We start from the raw sequence: 13,928 nt of genomic DNA, 5'->3' as shown, positions 1-13,928 counted from the left end.
AAGTTTGAGTAAAAAACTGTATCCTTGATAACAGGTTTTTAAAAGTGGGATAAAAATCTGTAATTTTGTGTGTGTGTGTGTGGTAAAGGAATTAGGTCTTTTTTTAATAACAGACACCAAAGAAAAGTTTGAGAGATGAATTGAAAATTTCACCCCATGCACTAAAATCTACCCAAGGGGAACTTGTTTTATATTCAGAGGTAGAGTTATATTTGTGGCTAAAGAGGCTTATAGTTTCAATGTCTAATAATTCAATAAAATTGACCTTTGCATATTTACTAAACTCCCTATAAAAGCATCTTAAGCATTCAGCCTTTCCAAGATTTAGGTAGCCACCATCAACATACAGCAACCTCAGGGGTCCAGGAGTTTCTAGTCTACCTTGTCTAATTGCAAATCCCGTATTTCTCACTGTGGTCCCACTCAGTGTCACTCCATGTCATCCTTGAATATGTAGGAAATACTGACAATCCAGGCCTAATTAGAAATGGCCCCTAATTACTTCATGAAGAGCGTCTCTTCCCAAAATGGTTTCTAAGGATCTCAGAGATGAAGCTGGAACTTTGTATAGACATTCATAGGCACCACTGGGATCTTCCCTAGAGGACATAAAATGTGGGCAGCTACCTCCCTCTGGGATATGCTTTAAAGGTGAAGACTGTATGGGGAAGTGTCTTTGCAGTTCTGCCTAACCAAGTCAGGGAATTTGATGCCTGGGCTTAGCCAATAATGTGTATTTAACTTGCTTCATGCCAAAATAAGCTTTTTTATTTTATTGAATGCTTTGTCTTTTTAGATGTTTTTCTGTACGCCAGCTTCTAACTTGAGATATCTCCAGTCAAGCTTCTCAGCACAGAATTTTACATGAGGCAGCATTATTACTTAATGACAGTTCTGTTTTCAATCCCTATAATACCTTATAGAGAAACTCTCCATGAAAATTAATATTATATCATGTACTAGCTTTTCCTTAATTTTTAATTTTGTATGCTAGGAATTTGGAGTAAGCTGCATGTGCTAACATAGGCTTCTACAGATAATGCTCATGGAGAGTACCACTCAAAATGATCAGGACTACAGTTGTGGTCTCTTAATAATTAAAGCAAACTCATTCTTAAAGGGCCAAGTAATAAATATCTGAGACTTTATAGGCCTTTGCAGCTATTCAAGTATGCTATTGTAGTGTGAAACAGCCCAAGATAGTATGTAAATGAATGCGCATGACCATGTTCCAATAGAACTTTATTTACAAAAATAGGTGACAGGCTGGCCAGAGTTTACCAACCCCTGTTTAGAGTAAGAGGTGTTTCGTAGCCACTTAAAAAATTATACCTTAATTTGAGGACTTTTTTCTTTTCATTGTTCTGTTATAAACAATGGAATACAGGGTACTTTCATATATTATGTTTTTATTATCTTGGACTCAGAGACCTTACCAATAAACCAAACCTGTACTCTGCTTATTAAAAGAATGAAGTCAACTTTTCCAAAACTGAAGTATTCATTTTTTTTCTAACATGTGGGATCTTAGTTCCCCAACCAGGGATCAAACCCATGGCCCCTGCATTGGAAGGGCAGAGTCTTAATCTTTGGACTGCCAGGGAAGTTCCAAAGTATTCGTTTTTTGATGTATATCACCTCACTTTTTACTGGTGTACAGGTAATTTTATATTGTCTTGGGGTTCATTTTACAACCTTATTTGAAAGAACGTTATAAAAAGGTTAATGTTTTATTTACTGATTTTTGGGTTTTTTTTTAATAGCTAAGATGGACATCTCCTCTAGCAAGAGAATCATCCATACACACTGAACATGGTAGTCACCCATTCAGTGCCTCCTGCTAGAAATCATACCACACACACACACACAAACACAAAATTGCACAGGCCAAAGATAAAATGACTGCCGCATAAAAATTTAGGGGAAGTAGATGTTCTTTACCCAGGAATGGCTACATGTTACACGAGGCTTGAGCACCTGACCCAATGATAGTTTATCCATAAATTTATTTTTAATCCATGAGGTGGCTGGGACACATTTGGTCAGGCAAAGTAATTCTCTCTGAATTTTGGTTTGTAAAATGAGAGTATTATTCAACAGGAGAAAAAGGGAAGATGGAAAGCAGAAATCTTGTCAAGGACTCATCCAAGTTTTCTTATTAGCAGAAATATCACAGCTGCCCGCTCCTCTCTACCACCCTCCAACCCAGGGAATACATACCACGCTTTGAATACCAGCAACGCCAGCAGCAGTGTTGAGAATGGTGTCAGCAGCAAATGTGGCAGAGGGGGTGGTGTATAGGCAGGGAGCAGGTTGATGGCAGTGGTCTGGTGGTCAGTTTAGAATCACCAGCATAGGGAGATTAAAAACAGAACAAAACCTGTACATAAATGTTCATAGCAGCATTGTCAGTAACAGCAAAAACCTAGAAACCACTTAGTCTGTCAACCAGTGAATAGTTTTAACAAACTGGTACATACATGGGCTGTTACTCAGAAAACACACACAAGAACTTGTATGAATCTCCTGAGAACTATGCTGAGTGAAAAAGCCAATCCAAAAAGAGTACTGTTATGATTCGATTTATATAACATTTTGAAACAAAAGTCTAAAAAATGGCAAACAGTGACTACCCTGGTGGTCCAGTGGTTAAGAACCCACCTTCCTATGCAGTGGTTAAAAGTGAAAGTGAAAGTGTTAGTCGCTTCAGTCGTGTCTGACTCTGCAACCATATGGACTGTAGCCCACCAGGCTCCCCTGTCCATGGAATTCTCCAAGCAAGAATACTGGAATAGGTCACCATGCCCTCTCTCCAGGGGATCTTCCTAACCCAGGGATCAAACCCTGGTCTGCTGCATTGCAGGCAGATTCTTTACCATCTGAGCCACCAGGAAAGCCCCCCCCCCCCTTGGCAGGGGACTTGGGTTCAATCCCTGGTTGGGCAACTAAGCCCAAGAACCCCAACTACTGATTACACTCACTCCAGAGCCCATTCTCCACAACTACAAAAAGCCTGTGCCACAATGAAGACCCAATGTAGCCAAAATTTTTAAAAATAATAAAAATAAAATGTCATACAGATTAGTGGGTGCCAGAGGTTAGACATAGTGGAGAGGGAAGAAGAAATGTGCAGGAGGGAGGTAGGGGTGTTATAAAAGGCCAACTGAGGAATTCTTGTGGTATTGGGACTGTTCAGTATCTTGGCTGTGGTGGTGGATACACAAACGTACACATTATAAAATTATGTAGAACTAAATACAAATGAGTACGAGTAAAATTGGGGAAATCTGAATAAAGTGAGTGAAAAGAAATACTTTCAAGTCAGAAAAAGACAAATACCATATACTATCATGTGGAATCTAAAATACAACACAATTGAACTTGTCTGTAAAACAGAAACAGGCTCACAGACGTAGAGAACAGACTTCTATTTGCCAAGGGGAAAGGAGATGGGGGAGGGCTGGATTGGGAGTTTGGGGATACAAACTATTATATGTAGACTGGATCAACAACAAGGTCCTACTGTACAGCACAGGGAACTATATTCAATATCCTGTGATAAGTCATAATGGAAAAGAATATAAAAATATATATAAATACATAACTGGGTCACTTCGCTGTACACCAGAAATTAACACAACATTGTAAATCAACTGCACTTCAATTAAACAAAGAAATACTTCTTGTTAATGTTTCTATTAGTTTTCTGTTGCTGCTTAAACTCAGTGGTCTGAAAACAACCTGAATTGCCTCTGTTACAGTAAGTTTTAGAGGTCAGGAGTCCACAGTGGTCTCACTGGGCTGTGTGCATGCATGCATAGTCGCTCAGTCGTGTCCAACTCTTTGCGACCCCATGGATTGTAGCCCACCAGTCTCCTCTGTCCATGGGATTTCCTGGCAGGAATATTGAGTGGGTTGCCATCTCTTCCTCCAGAGGAGCTTCCTGACCCAAGGATCAAACCCTCGTCTCCTGCATTGCAGGCAGATGCTTTAACCACTGAGCCACCAGGGAAGCCCCTTACTGGGTTAATGTCAAAGTTTAAACAGGCCTGCATTCCTTCTTCAGGTGAGCATCCATTTTTTTTTTTCTTGGCCTTGTCTAGCTTCTAGAGGCTCTGTACATTTCTTGGTTAGTGGTTCCATCTTCAAAACTGGAAGTGTAGCAATTTCAAATCTCTTCTCTTTTCTGATCTCTGCTTCTGTCATCTCCTCCTTTGACTCTGAGGTGCCTGCCTCTTATCTTTCCCTTATTAGGACTCTTGTGATTACACTGGGTCCACCCAGGACAACCTCCTCATCCCAAGAGCTTTAATCACATCTGCAAAGTCCTTTTACCATGTAACATATTTACATGTTCTGAGGATTGATAAGTGGATACCTTTGGGCATCATTTTATTTAGTACAACTCCATTATCACAGGATGCTGCATCTCAGTGATTTAAACAATATCAGAAAATGACTCAGTATCAGAAAAGAAATAGGGAATATTAAAGACTGTGAGGTGTTTGACAGCACATGCTCCTTTAGATGGAGGCTACACCTCAGCCCCAGTCATTATTAACATCTAGAAACAAGGTTTTGGGGTTCCCTAATCTTCCAGCTTTGCAAGAAATTCAGAAATATGTGTGAAGGCTCTCAATTTCAAAGCCTCAGTATTTTTCAACATTGGTATTTGGACCTAGTGGTGGCGGGGGTTGGGGGAGGTGGGTGGGTGGGTCTCATAATTAGTATACCTCTTCCATTCCTGAGTTCTGAACAAATTAAAAGACAGGGAGAAAAATTAAAACCAAAGTATTACCTTTCTGAGAAATACAAATATTACATGATATCAGTTACATGTGGAATCTAAAATATACAAATAAATTTGTTTACAAGACAGAAACAAACTTACACAGAAAACAAACTTAGGTTTACCAAAGGGGAAAGTGGGTGAGGGAGGGATAAATTAGGAGTTTTGGATTAGCAGATATAAACTACTATATATAAAATAGATAACAACTTGTCCTACTATATAGCACAGGGAACTCAATGTCTTGTAACAAACCATAATGGAAAAGAATATGAATAATATATAATACATGGATCTATATAACTGAATCACTTTGTTGTATAATACACCAGAAATTAACACAATATTGTGAAATAACTATACTTCAGTTAAAAAAATCATAAAAATTTTGTAAATGACCTTTTTGTTAGAGAATGGGACTGAGGGGAACTGGTCTTATTAATATTTTAATATTTTGGCTTCCATCATGGCTCAGACGGTAGCCATGTCTGCAATCCAGGAGACCCAGGTTCAATCCCTCGGTGGGAAAGATTCCCTGGAGAAGGGAATGGCTACTGACTCCAGTATTCTTGCCTGGAGAATCCCATGAACAGAGAAGCATGGAAGGTTAGAGTCCTTGGGATCACAAAAGCCAGACACAATTGAGTGATTAACACTTTCACACTTTTCAGGGGCTTCCTGGTGGCATGGTGGATAAGAATCTGCAGGTCAATGCAGGGGACTCAGGTTCGATCTCTGGTGTGGGAAGATCCCACATGATGCAGAGCAACTAAGCCCATGCACCACAACTTTTGAGCCTGTGCTCTAGAGCCTGGGAACCACAACTACTGAACCATGAGCCACAACTACTGAAGCCTGCATGCCCAGAGCCTGTGCTCTACAACAAGAAAGCCACTGCAATGAGAAGCCTGTGCACCACAGTGAAGAGTAGCCCCTGCTCACTGTAACCAGAGAAAAGCTGGTGTGCAGCAATGATGACCCAGCACAGGCAAAAATTAGTAGATAAATAAAGTATACTGACACCCAGAATTAGAGTTACCATCCAGTCATAAGCATAAACACTCACTGTCTGATGAATCAGGAAGAAGAAGCACTCTACTTTCCAGGTCAGGAATGAGAGAGAGTAAAGAAAGATCAGGAATGTTAAGGAAATTAATGATTCTCCACATGGAGAACCATATGAAAGAGAACGTGAGTGGGGATTAAGCACTGCTCCTTTAACACTTGGCACTGATTTCGATATATATAAATATGTATTTTTTAAGCACTGTATAGCCTAACATTGTACAGGCCAAAGAAAACACATCTGTGGGTTAATGTGGCCCATGGGTCATTAATTTGTGTCAGTTTCATGGTCTACCGGCCTCTACCTTCCCCTCCCACACTATCCCAGTCTCCTCCCCCATTAGGCTGATGCAGCGGGCTCTGCGATTGTTCCACCAGTAGTCAACAGGCAAGGGGAAGGAAATTAAGTCAGCTATTATCTGGCCTTAAGGCCAGCGCAGTATGTCTGGAAGCAGCTATTACTGTTGCAATCATGATAATATGATCTAGAGAGTTACCACAGAACTACTGTTCTATGGATTATTGGTATGCTCTTTTTGGAGGGTACTTCAGCAGCATCTATCAATTTTTTAAGTGTTATGTTCCATGATCACAATTCTTAAGATCTACATCACAGAAATAATAACATAAATGGATAAAAACAAAAATTTTCCTTGCAATACTGATCACAATTCTTAAGATCTATATCACAGAAATAATAACATAAATGGATAAAACCAAAAATTTTCCTTGAAATACTGTTTGTAAAAGCTAATTTAAAAAGAAGAAGAAGAAAACAACTGAAATGCCCACCAATAGGGGAAGAGAGAAACTGTGGGGAAGAAAAGGGAAGTATCACATGTCACCTTATGTATTATGTGGTTAGAAACAATCATATATTACTTTGAAAAACTTATCTTAAATTATACAGTACATAAATGCACTGTTTTACACCAAGCTTTTCCACATAACAAAAGCTTAAAAGCCCCTTGCTTTCCATCTTGTCCTCTTTTGATCTCCTATCCTGCCATCCACTCCCAAGCGTAATAGGAGCTAATAATTATTGCTATTTTGATATATATGATTCTGTTTCTTTTCACATTTCTATACATATATGCATGTATTATTGTATATAATGCATATTCTTCTGCAGATTGCTCCTTTTAGGCAACAGTATGCTTTTGGGATTTCTTTTTTTTCTTGATGTCAACATATACAGAGTCACCTTGTTGAGTTTAGCTGCTATATTGTATCATATAGTATGGACAGGCCATAGTTTATTCCATTTCCTATTGGTGGACATTTAGGTAGTTTCCAGTGTTCCACTCTTACAGACAATGCTGATATGAATACCTTTGCTCAAATCTCCTTGTGTCCACGTGTGAATGCTTCTCAAACACTTTAAAAGTGGAATTATTGGGTTATAAGATGCTGCTGCTGCTGCTAAGTCGCTTCAGTCATGTCCAACTCTGTGCGACCCCATAGACGGCAGCCCACCAGGCTCCCCCGTCCCTGGGATTCTCCAGGCAAGAACACTGGAGTGGGTTGCCATGTCCTTCTCCAATGCATGAAAGTGAAAAGTGAAAGTGAAGTCGCTCAGTCGTGTCCAACTCTTCGCGACCGCATGGACTGCAACCTACCAGGCTCCTCCGTCCATGGATTTTCCAGGCAAGAGTACTGGAGTGGGTTCCATTGCCTTCTCCAGGGTTATAAGATGAGTACCTTTTAATTCTTAATAGATTGTATTTTTTGTCATTTGTCTTCAGAAGAGAGAACAGAGTTAAGACTCTGGAAAACAGCAAGCACATATATCTGTACATGGGAAAGAATTCCCTCTGCCATGTATAAATATACAACATATACACATATAGGTAAAGAGATGCTGTGCCAAGTCTTAAAAAGATCCATTCTAAAATGGAATTCATTGTGAATCACAGTATAGCTCCCCCAACAAAGAACAAAATCATACACACTGGGCCTGCTCTTTTTGTCATGCTCAGGGTGTCACACCTGCCCAGCTCTTTATTTATGATTATGTGTATTTGTGTGTGTGTGCGTGTGTGCTGCAGAGAACTTGCCGTAGGTTTTCTTCTGGATGACTGTCCTGAACAGCAAGTGTTCAAGACAGCAAGTGCTGTGGAAGTAGGAAGGAAATGTGTAAATGTAAGAAATATAGTGGAGCCTGAATTATCTGGAACTCATGACTGGTAGGTCTAGGGAGCCAAGACGAGAGAAAATCTAAGGATGCCATGGGATTTGGTTTCTCACTGGTTGAGCTGAATAAGGTTTGTTAAAGTATCTAAAATCATATAGAGTGGATTTCCCTATTATTTCAGTGGTTAAGAATCTGCCTGCCAATGCAAGGGACACAGGTTTGATCCTTGATCCAGGAAGATCCCAGATGCTGCAGGGCAACTAAGCCCATGCACCATAACTACTGAGGCTGTGCCCTGGAGTCTGTGAGCCACGACTACTGAAGCGCACATGGCCTAGAGACTGTGCTTCACAGGAGAGGCCACTGCAGTGAGAGCCCGTGCACCCCAATGAAGAGGAGCCCCCGCTTGCTGCAACTAGAAAAAAGACTGTGCAGCCACGAAGACTGAGCACAGCCAAAAATAAAATAAAATGAGTTACGATTAACATTAAAAAAAAAAAAAAGTCGCACAGAGCACCACTCACTGGGATCAGCTTCATTAAGGCCTGTAGCTTTGCCTCTCTAGAGTCAACAATGGCACTTGACTGGGAGTAACAAGCCTCCATTTTAGTTTTGGCTCTAACTCCAGTTGCCTACATGATCTTGAAGTAATCATTTCATCTTTCTAAACAGTACTTTATTCATCTATAAAGTGAAGAGGGAAGGTTAGGGCCTTTAGTATCACAGAATAAAAAATCCAAAGCAACAGTCTGTTCATCTAATATATATTCGATGCTAAATCAACTGTTTGCATCTGTCCAGAAGCTTCTCTGGTAATTTTTCCCTTCATAGTATGTTATAGGACTTTACAGAATTAAGATGGGATAAACAGAAAATCCAGCCAAGACTGGCACCAAGCAAGGGAGCAGGTTCAAGCAGGAAGTTTGGCTTAAAGCTGGCCATGACCCAGAAGCCAGAAAGACAGGAGAGTGATCAGCGGCTGAGGCCAGTAGCCTTGGCAACACTGGATCATATTCTTCTCCACGTCAGCCTACAGGACATATCTTCTGAGAAAATCCAATTCTACGTATGATATTTACAAACTGCTTGATGCTTTCCTTTTAATGGTTCAGGGCAGTGTCAGAGGAGGGGCCTTAGAACTCTGTTCTCTTGTTACCATTTTTTCCAGTATCTCCCAAAGGTCGTCCATAGACCACCTACAGTGGAAAGACTGGAAGTGACAGCTAAAAGGAAAATACCCAGGCTCCCTGCTTGATGTGCTGAATCAGAGGTAGAGAGTGACATGGGGAAGAATTGAAATTCTCCATTTACAACATTCTCTTCTGGCGATCCATATGCATGTTAGAGAGAACCGCTAACTTTGGGAGCCCACTACATTCACAACACAGTTTAAAGATACGTTCTCTAGTTACACAAAATCAAGAATAAGAAATGTGTTGCTTAGGGACTTCCCTGACAGTCCAGTGGTTAAGACTCTGCTTCTACCGCAGGGGGTGTGGGTTCCATTCCTGGTCAGGGAACTAGGATCCCAAATGCCACATGGTGTGGCCAAAAAATTTTAAAAATTGTAAAAAGGAGCATGTTGCTAGGCAGAAGTAAGATGCAAGCAGCGACGATTTCAAGGGGAATGCAGATGCCTCCAGCAAGTGAGAGTCTGAAGCAGGAAGCTTAGGGCTGGCCAGACTCCCACTCCAGTCAAAGGAATGAAGTGACAAGGGCTCACTGTGAAGTCATTGAAGCCTAGAGCTGGAGGGAACTTTGAGGTTGCCTTTGTCAACCTCCCAGCCACAAGAGAAATCCTCTCTACAAACATGTTTGGCAGATGGTTATGAGAGGAGGTTGTCCAGGGCCTGGATTAAGGGGTGTGTTTTATGTCCAAACCTAGCTGTTTGAGGTAATGTATTTTGTGAAAACTAGTCCCCTGGGATGCTGGAGTCACCTGAGTAAGGAAGCATGATCAGATTTCAGAAAGGATAAACACTTAGAGATCTTTCTCCCAGGCAAACACACCCATGTGCACATACTTCTGGTGGGCACAGGCTTTGAAAGCGGCAACCTTTGCTTGACATCTTTGTTTTGCCTTTTCTTTTTCTTCAAGGCATCTGTCTCCCTGTGCAGTTTAGCTGTGCTGCCACCAGGGGACAGAAGGATGCCATTGAGTGTGTCCTGAAGTCTAAGCTCCAAAGTCTGTTCTCCCGGAGATGAAAAACCATGGCTCCCTGCTGCCTTTGATCACTTATCCAAGATGGATAGTCAGATGCCGGGAGCCAGTGTGAGGAATCCCGCCCGTGACAAGGTCATGAGGAAGGAAGCTGACATACGCAAGGCGTGCTCAGACTTCAGGGACCCCTCTGGAAATTCCTAAGCATGTACCCCAACAAAAATCTGCCGGCTTTTGTGCTCTGCTTTTCCACTCTTCTGATATTTGCTGGAAAAAGTCAATTCAGGGCTTTAGTCTTCTGCATTTAAAAGAGTGTTTCAATCCAAAAAACCCTCTGATGGCTTTCTAGCCTGCCTGCAGGACTCCTACAGCTGCGCGTGTGATTGTTTGAGGCCTCCTGACCGCAGGAGGCACAGGAAGCTTAAAACATCCTAGGAATGTAGGAGCTTCCGAGGAGTCAAAATCTTTAGAATAGGACTGATTAAAGGTTTCATTTGTTGAATCAATATTTGCTGCCAAATTTTCACATCCTTTAGTTGTAGATATAGTTAGAAAAACAAGTAGTAGACCTTGTGTTAGCAACATTAGATCTTTGAGTTAAGTACCTTCTTTGTTATATCCCACTGCACCTTTGTTCTATAGAGATGTAACTTTAATGTTAATGCTTTAAGGAGATGTAGATTAAAGAAAAAACACTTCAGGGGAAACAAGATTAACATTCATTAAGGAAGAGAGCCAAAAAGTGTTAACAAGCCTCTTGGCCAGAAGATAATGTAAATCACCTGAGACCTTTTGTATACCAAATGATGTATAGAAAGAGCCTGAGCTGCGAACACTACATAATCTTGTGTTACCCATTGATCTCTGTGTTTTATCAAAAGTATAAAAGGCCTTCTGAACAATAAAGGATGGGGCCAGCTTCCTGGGGCCAGGGACCGGGGGCCCGGGGCCAGCTTCTGGGGCCCGGGGCCAGCTTCTTGGACCAGCTTCTCTAACTAGTCTCCCGGCCTGGTTTCTTGGCACTCTGGCTCCCCCCGTGTCTCTCTCTCTCTTTCTTCTCCTCTCTCTTTCCCTCTCTCTGCTCTTTACTTTAATTTCGGGTTGAATTTCCACCTGGAGCGCGGAGGCTCACCAGGTCTACTTACTTGCCCCGGCTGTTAAGACCCGCGAGAAAGGGAGCTTAAGGCGAGGCACCCTTAGATATTCAAGCGGGCACCGGTGGCCCAACGTAGATGGTGCAAATTCCTTGTCTGGAATTTTATTGGCCTTCCGCGTAAACCAAGCTATTCAGCCCTCTTCCTCCACTTAATCTTACTACACTATAGTTTCTTAATCTAATCTTTCATTAATAAATAAACAAGTCTTTCCATGCCGACGCCGTCCACCCTTCAAATTCCCTGGATCCACTGGGGCTGGACCCCGGCAGTCAGAGATTTCCAGCTTTTCCCAAAACATTTGTAATTTGTTCAGATGGTTAGAATAAGTCAACCTCTAAACCTAACACACTGGAATTCGCATTTCCCAGGCCTCTGAGTATAAGCAGTAGAGACAGGGCAGTGACTGATCTGCTTCGTTCACTACCTCTCAGTTGGGTCTCATTTGTACCCCTCAGTGGCCCTTCCAGGCCACCTTTTGCCAAACTCCCAAGACCTACTTTCCTGCTCTAGTCTCTTCCCTACACAGAACAGTGTAAGGTCAGTAATTTATCCAGTTAGCAGTTACTTAAGTTTTCATCATGTGCCAGACACCCTGTTCTGGGCTTTTGGGAAAGAAATGAACAAAAGTCTCCCCTCCTGGAGCTTACATTCTAGTGGAGAGGCAGACAATAAGCAGGTGTGTTCAGAGGGTAGAAAGTACTGTAGAGAAGTCACAAGAAGCAGTAACACTGGGAGGGGGTGGCTCAGGGAGGGAAGGGACAGTGTCAAGGCTGCTGTTTTAGACACAACAGTCAGAGCAGACCTCTCTCGTAAAGGTGACATTCCATCTGAGGTCAGAAGGAGATGAGGGAGGAGTCACACAGAATTGTGACAGAAGGTATCTTCCAGGCAGAAGGAATCATAAGCATGACGATCCTGAGATGAAACCCGGCTTGGTATGTTTGAGGGACAAAGTGGCCAGTGTGAGGGACTTCCATGGAGGTGGCTAAGACTCCACTCTCCCAATGTAGGGAGCCTAGGTTCGATCCCAGGCCACGGAATAGATGCTACACGCCACAACTAAAGATCCTGCATGCCAAAAAAATAAATAAATATTAAAACAAGAAAAGGGCCAGTGTGGCTGGAGCTGAGTGAGAAAAGGAAGGAGGTAATGGGAAATAAAACCAAATATGTGCCAGGGGACTTGGTCATATGGGACCATATCTGCGTGAGATGCTGCTGCTCTGGTGTTTCTGAGCAGAGGAAGGAGTGATCCCTGTGGCTCCTGTGTTGACAGTGAATGGTAGGCGGGCGGGGACAGAAGCCAAGAGCCCCGACAGCAGGGCCACTGTGATAGTGCAGGTGACAGATGATGGCAGCCCAGACTAGGATAGTCAAGGCAGAGGTGATGAGCAGCCATGGAGGTCAGATGCTGGACACGTTCTGAAGGTAGGCTGGACAGGAGTTGAAAACGAGCTGCCTGTTGTGTGTGAGAGAGAAAAGTCAGCGGCAGGTGACTGGGTAAGTGGAGGTCCTGGGTAAGCAAATGGAGTCATTGTGCACTGGAGATGGAAGGCTTGGGGGACAGACAGCGGAGTCAGAAGAAAATGACAGCAGACTCAGAAGAGGGTGGGGTCCTGGAAAGTCCAGTGAGGAGAGTTTCGCAAGGAGAAGGCTGTGATCAACTCAGTCATGCCCTGAGGAGGTGGATGGCAACCCTTTTGGCTGCAGCTATGGTGACAGTCACTGCTTACCTCACAGTGTCACTGATATCAGTGGACTGCTAGAGACAATTTTCCTCCTTTTTTTTTTTTATTTATTCATTTATTTTTGGGTTGGCTTCCCTGATAGCCCAGTTGGTAAAGAATCTGCCTGCAATGCAGGAGACCCTGGTTCTATTCCTGGGTCGGGAAGATCCGCTGGAGAAGGGATAGGCTACCCACTCCAGTATTCTTGGGCTTCCCTTGTGGCTCAGCTGGTAAAGAATCTGCCTGCAATGCGGGAGACCTGGGTTCAATCCCTGGGTTGGGAAGATCCCCTGGAGAAGGGAAATGCTACCCACTCCAGTATTCTGGCCTGGATAATTCCATGGACTGTATATTTCATGGGGTATATTTCATGTATGTTTCATGGGGTAGCAAAGATTAGGACACAACTGAGTGACTTTCACTTCACTTCATGCCATGTAGCTTGTAGGATCTTAGTTCCCCAAAGAGGGATTGAACCCGTGCCCCTGCAGTGGAAGTGCGGAGTCTTAACTGCTGGATTGCCACAGAAGTCCAGAGACAGTTTTCATATCCAGCCTCAATACATGGCTGTTTCTCTATGTCTGTTCTCAGTTTCCCACTTCTATGAGTTCTACTAGACAGTAAACAGCTGAATTCTCAATCCCGCAGTGGGAGACGAGCTAATACATCACAAGTCTGTACGAGGAACACAGATTTCTCCATTCAGCGTGGCTCTTTTCCACCTAGAATGCTGCCTCAGTTAGGTCGACCATCCACAGAGCTCCTAGGGCTTCAAGCAATACCAACCCTTTCCACGGCCATTCACCTCTCACATCCAGTCTCCCCAGATAATCACAGGTACTCTAGGACTCACAGTGGCCCTAGATCTGGAAACTTAGATATGGTACAAAATCAA

The 13,928-nt window shown here is 42.7% G+C and overlaps 1 long non-coding RNA gene across 4 annotated transcripts in view; it reads right to left on the bottom strand.

Moving 5' to 3' along the window:
* The window catches only part of LOC121818383 (uncharacterized), a 38,381-nt gene that overhangs the window by 6,285 nt on the left and 18,168 nt on the right, over positions 1-13,928 (bottom strand). For 2 of the 4 annotated variants that reach the window (XR_006058438.2, XR_009598936.1), the window contains one exon: positions 2,221-2,380. This is a non-coding gene — a long non-coding RNA (uncharacterized LOC121818383). Of the gene's footprint in view, positions 1-1,225; positions 2,381-13,928 lie in introns of those variants that run through there. The other 2 variants (XR_009598935.1, XR_009598934.1) reach the window with 2 other exon arrangements.

The sequence above is a fragment of the Ovis aries genome, chromosome X, assembly GCF_016772045.2.
Source record: "Ovis aries strain OAR_USU_Benz2616 breed Rambouillet chromosome X, ARS-UI_Ramb_v3.0, whole genome shotgun sequence".
Classification (NCBI taxonomy): domain Eukaryota; kingdom Metazoa; phylum Chordata; class Mammalia; order Artiodactyla; family Bovidae; genus Ovis; species Ovis aries.
The sequence above is the reverse complement of the archived record's forward strand: the minus strand, read 5'-3'. Positions and strand labels throughout refer to the sequence as shown.